Below are 4,917 nucleotides of genomic sequence, written 5' to 3'. Positions count from 1 at the left end.
GGGGGGGGGCTAATTTTGGAGTTATAGCACACACTCACCTCCGGAGAAAACTCCACCAGCACCACTGAGCTGGTGGTCTCTCGAATAGTGTTTGACAGAAAACGTTCAAGCTTTTATTAGAGGAAAAAGAATCAGCAGCTCTGCTGATCAAACGTCTCAGAGGATTGGTACAGTCTGTCAGGAGGAAACGCTTTTAGAAGAATGCATTCATTTTGTGCAATTTCTTTAGCTGTTGGTTTTTCACTCGCCTGGAGTTGAGCCTTGTCGTTGCCTCCATCTTTGCTTCTGCGTTCCACAGAAACAAGAACCACAACCTGGTCGCAGCCTGTTTAAATCACCACATCTCTGGAGGATAAAGAAAGTATTCACTGTTCCTCTCTCCGTCACTGCAGCTTTATTTTTTATTAGGGATAGACATCGTCTTTGTTCTTATAACCAAGTTTTTAATTTTCTCCATCTTCAAACAGCTGCTCCCTCTGACTTTTAATAGCTTTGTTGTCTTCTTGATAAACCAGGAAAAAAAACAACTGAAAAACATAAAAAGCAGATATCTAATTTCACATGATCCTTTGTGCTATGACATATATGGCATCAACTCCTTGTTTTAGTTAAACAATTAAAGATTTATCCATCCATCCATCCATCCATTATCTTTACCCGTTTATTCCATTTTGGGTCACGGGAGTCGCTGGTGCACATGTCCAGCAATCACTGTGCGAGGGGCGGGGTACACCCTGGACGGGTCGCAAGTCCATCACAGGGACACATAGAGACAAACGAGACAAACAACCATTCACTCTCTCACTCTCACCTAGGGACAATTTAGAGTTACCAATCAGCCTAACATGCATGTTTTTGGTCTGTGGGAGGAAACCGGAGTACCCGGAGAAAACCCACGCATGCACGGAGAGAACATGCATACTCCACCCAGAAAGGCCCCTGGACCGGGATTTGAACCAAGGACCTGCTCGGTGAGAGGCAGCAGATCTACCAGCTGCGCCACCATGCTGCCCAATTAAAGATTTAAATAAGTATTAATTTAAAATTCTACTAGTTTTAAATGGGACTGTGCAAAATACTTTACTGAAATATGTTTTCAATGTGACATTGATTCAGTACTCTAAGTTATATTGTGATGATGTGCTTTTCAGATAAAAGTAAATATATAAAACACAAGGGAACAAGAAACTCATCAATGTATCATCTGTCCAGCCATTATCTTTACCCGCTTCTTCCTTTTTGGATCCATGCGGGAGGCGGGGAACATCCTGAACAGATCTCCAGTCCATCACAGGGACACATAGAGACAAACAAGACAAACAACCATTCACTGTCTCACTCACACCTAGAGACAATTTAGAGTTATCAATCAGACTAACATGCATGTTTTTGGTCTGTGGGAGGAAACCAGAGCACCAGGAGAAAACCCACACATGCACAGAGAGAACATGCAAATTCCACCCAGAAAGGCCCCTGGCTGGGATTTGAACCAGGGTAACCTGCTTGCTGAGAGGCAGCAGCTCTACCAACTGCGCCACCGTGCTGCCCTCAGTGTATCATGTTGTATTTTATTATATTGCATCACATAAAGTTCAGTTTATTATATTATATGGTTCATGATGAAGCCAAATTCATTGATAAGAGATTCAGCATAACATTATTTGACAGCTTTACAGCTTATAATGTGGTATCTGAGCAATGCACATATCTGGGGGACCATGTTTGCATTTTATAGGATTGCCATGTATATGCTACAACTAATTCAACCCAACCATAAAAATATGGCTTTAACATAAACAGTTTACACATTTTGAACAAAAAATTATTTGGTAGTAGCTGAGAGTTGCCCCCAGTGCATACATTGAGTGCTAAATGATTGCTCAGGATCTTTGTTGAAAAACTTTGCCTCTACCTGTATCTGTTAGTATAAGGTAACAGCGGATAGTTATTTTAACTGTTTGGACACTAAATGGTAAAAAACAAGAACAATCAAATCATGTACATTGTACACCATAATGTACATATTGATGGAACTAGTTTGTGGAGCTCCACTGCTCTCTGGTGGTGGGAGATTTTATTGGGATCTTATCAAATTATGTTTGTGCAAAAACATGAAAATAGGAGGGAAAAAATTAAATAGAATGAGCAGTTTATTTAACAAAAAATCATTACCATGCAATTGGTCGCATATTATTAAATTAAGCAAAAATAAATAAATAAAACAATTAAAATGCATGATGTCAAGGTGTAATACTCGGGCATTTCTCATAGAATACTTCATTCTTGACAAAATATTTTGATTGATAATTTAATGATGTTGTGAAGAAGATGACCTTAAAACAGAGTTTTGGTTGTGGGCGTCTCATATAGAGTTTGTCTCATTAGCTCTGCTCTTCTGTCGTCTTTTACTCAGCTGTCTTCAGCAGCTGCTGCTATATAAATGAGCCAGTTTCTCTGCTTGCATTGAGACTGAGATATTTTGGGAAAATGTATAATTTGAAGCTTTTACACATTTCACAGTATGGTGTCTCCCTCAGTGTGGCGTTCCACCTGGCTCTGCATCTCTGCATAACGCTGCTTTGCAGAGAGAGCATTTGGTACAAATCATGCTCTTTTTCTGTTGAACTCATGCACAACCTTTGTTTTATTGTACCCAGAGAAATGATTTGAGCTTCTAACTGTATGTAGCTTAGATTGTAATCCTTCCACGTGGATAATTTTAGAGATTTTTTTTTTTCCTCACACGTTCGATTCTGCCTTCTGTGAGCTTCAGTCAGAGCCATCTGCTGAGCTTTGTGGAGCTTCTTTTGCTTTTTGTTTCAGAACCAGTCCTCAGCATCACATCCGCTGGTCGTTTTAACAGACTGGATGTTTTGCGTATTTATCATTTTATTTAGAACAAAATGATTTTCTCGTTCCCTTTCACTTCAAAGATCTCCTTTAGAGCATCAGCTCTGACGCTGCCGATCATATTAGTGTAATAAGTGAGACCCTGTCTCCTGCGGTGACACAGTTTACTAAACTGACAGGATACAGCTGTGACAACAGCTGTGTTCTCCTGATGCTTTTGATTGTATCGTGTGAAGAGTTTTCTTTTGTGAATCCGTTCTTTGCCTGTGGGTGCTGGTTTTAAACTCCACATTTACCTTCTTGATGTGTCTCACACTCAAAGTCTTGCCTGAGACAAGAACTAGCATAAAGATCTGCTCTGGTCAGCATCTCGTGTGTCTCCTCAAATCAATATTTCCCTTCATGTGTTTGTTTTCTTGCATCAGACGTAGTTTTCTCTTTTAAAGTAATTATTTTTGGATTTACGATGCAGGTTGGTCTTGTACCTTTTTTGCGACTGAAACTGAAAATCTAGGTTTATAAGCTAGAAAAACTTTTTTTCTTTTTTATTTTTGCATGTTTTTGTCAAAATGTTTGTGTTACTTTAACAAAGGCTCCTCAGTGTTCAGGAAAATCAACAAGTAACTATGTTGTTTTCCCCTGTCCTTTTTAATGTTAATTTATGTGTATTTGTGCTACAAATTAAACAGAACAAGTAGTTTTTAGACATCACTTTCAGCCTTTTGTTAGTGATAAGAGATGTTGGAGACATAAGTAAATGTAAATACGTTACTTGCATGAAAGATCTGACTGTTTTATGTCGGATGTTCTTCCTGACGCATCCTCAGGATGACAAGACTGTGGCGCTGAATCAGCAATCGTGGACTTTTTAACGTAAGCTTTGTCTTTTAAATGTGTGAAAAGTCTGAGAACTGGTTGAAATATCCTGAAAAATGTATTATTTAACAACCTGTTGAACTTTGTGGATGTTTTGATCCTGTATTATTTTTTGACAGCATCCTCAATATACAAATTTCACCCTTTAGATTTATTAAGATCATGAATATAGGATAAAAAATTTATGTGACACAACTTTACCCTGTTCAATGCAAAATTATATTAATTTAAAAAAAAGCAGCTTTATGGGTGGAAATATTAAAAACCACCATGAAATAGTTTCATATTCCATATGTAAATTTTGAGTTATTGAGCAACACAGAAGATTTTATTGAATTAGCAGCACATGCCACACAACTCAGAAAGAATGTTGTGTTTAGTTTAAATGTTCTTGAATTACAACTTCTGGTTTTGTGCTGGGATGTGTAAATATAGTGATAAAAGCTGAATTTGTAAGATTTTTGGAGTCCTGTTGCTTTTGCTGACTCATACATGTCAGTTTTATTTTTCCCTGTTTTCTTTACAAACTCAAACTGAATGATATGAAGTTGAAAATGACACTGTGTAACTCAACTGAATTTTTTAAGAGAACAAAGAAAACTTTGCTAAATGTTTTTTTTTTCTTTCTTACATTTTATTACTGTCTAAATTTTTTTAAAATGTTTTTTATGAAGTGTGTTGTTTTGTCTTACACGTGTAGTTGACCAAACCCTTCACATTAAATCAGCAAAACCACATAAATTGTGTGTAATTCCTATTTTTAATAGTATTAATGTTCATATTTTTGTGCAAAATATTAAAGCTTAACCAGGAAAAGTACTTTGATTTGACACACACATTTGACACACACTGTCAATCAAGTGACTTGTTTTTTTTTGCAGCAGTTCAAAAAACATGTTGGTACTCAGATTGTTTTGCTTCCGTTTTTGTATTCCCGTGGTTTAGAAGACAAAAGTGCTGTTTATTATGACAAGTATCACAACTAAGCTTACATCCATCCATCCATTATCTTTACCCGTTTATTCCATTTTGGGTCACGGGGGTCGCTGGTGCCCATGTCCAGCAATCACTGTGCGAGGGGCGGTGTACACCCTGGACAGGTCGCAAGTCCATCACAGGGCCACATAGATACAAACGAGACAAACAACCATTCACTCTCTCACTCACACCTAGGGACAATTTAGAGTTACC

Source organism: Nematolebias whitei, chromosome 9, assembly GCF_014905685.2.
Source record: "Nematolebias whitei isolate Nwh7 chromosome 9, NemWhi1, whole genome shotgun sequence".
NCBI lineage: Eukaryota > Metazoa > Chordata > Actinopteri > Cyprinodontiformes > Rivulidae > Nematolebias > Nematolebias whitei.
This window is presented reverse-complemented; position numbering follows the sequence as displayed.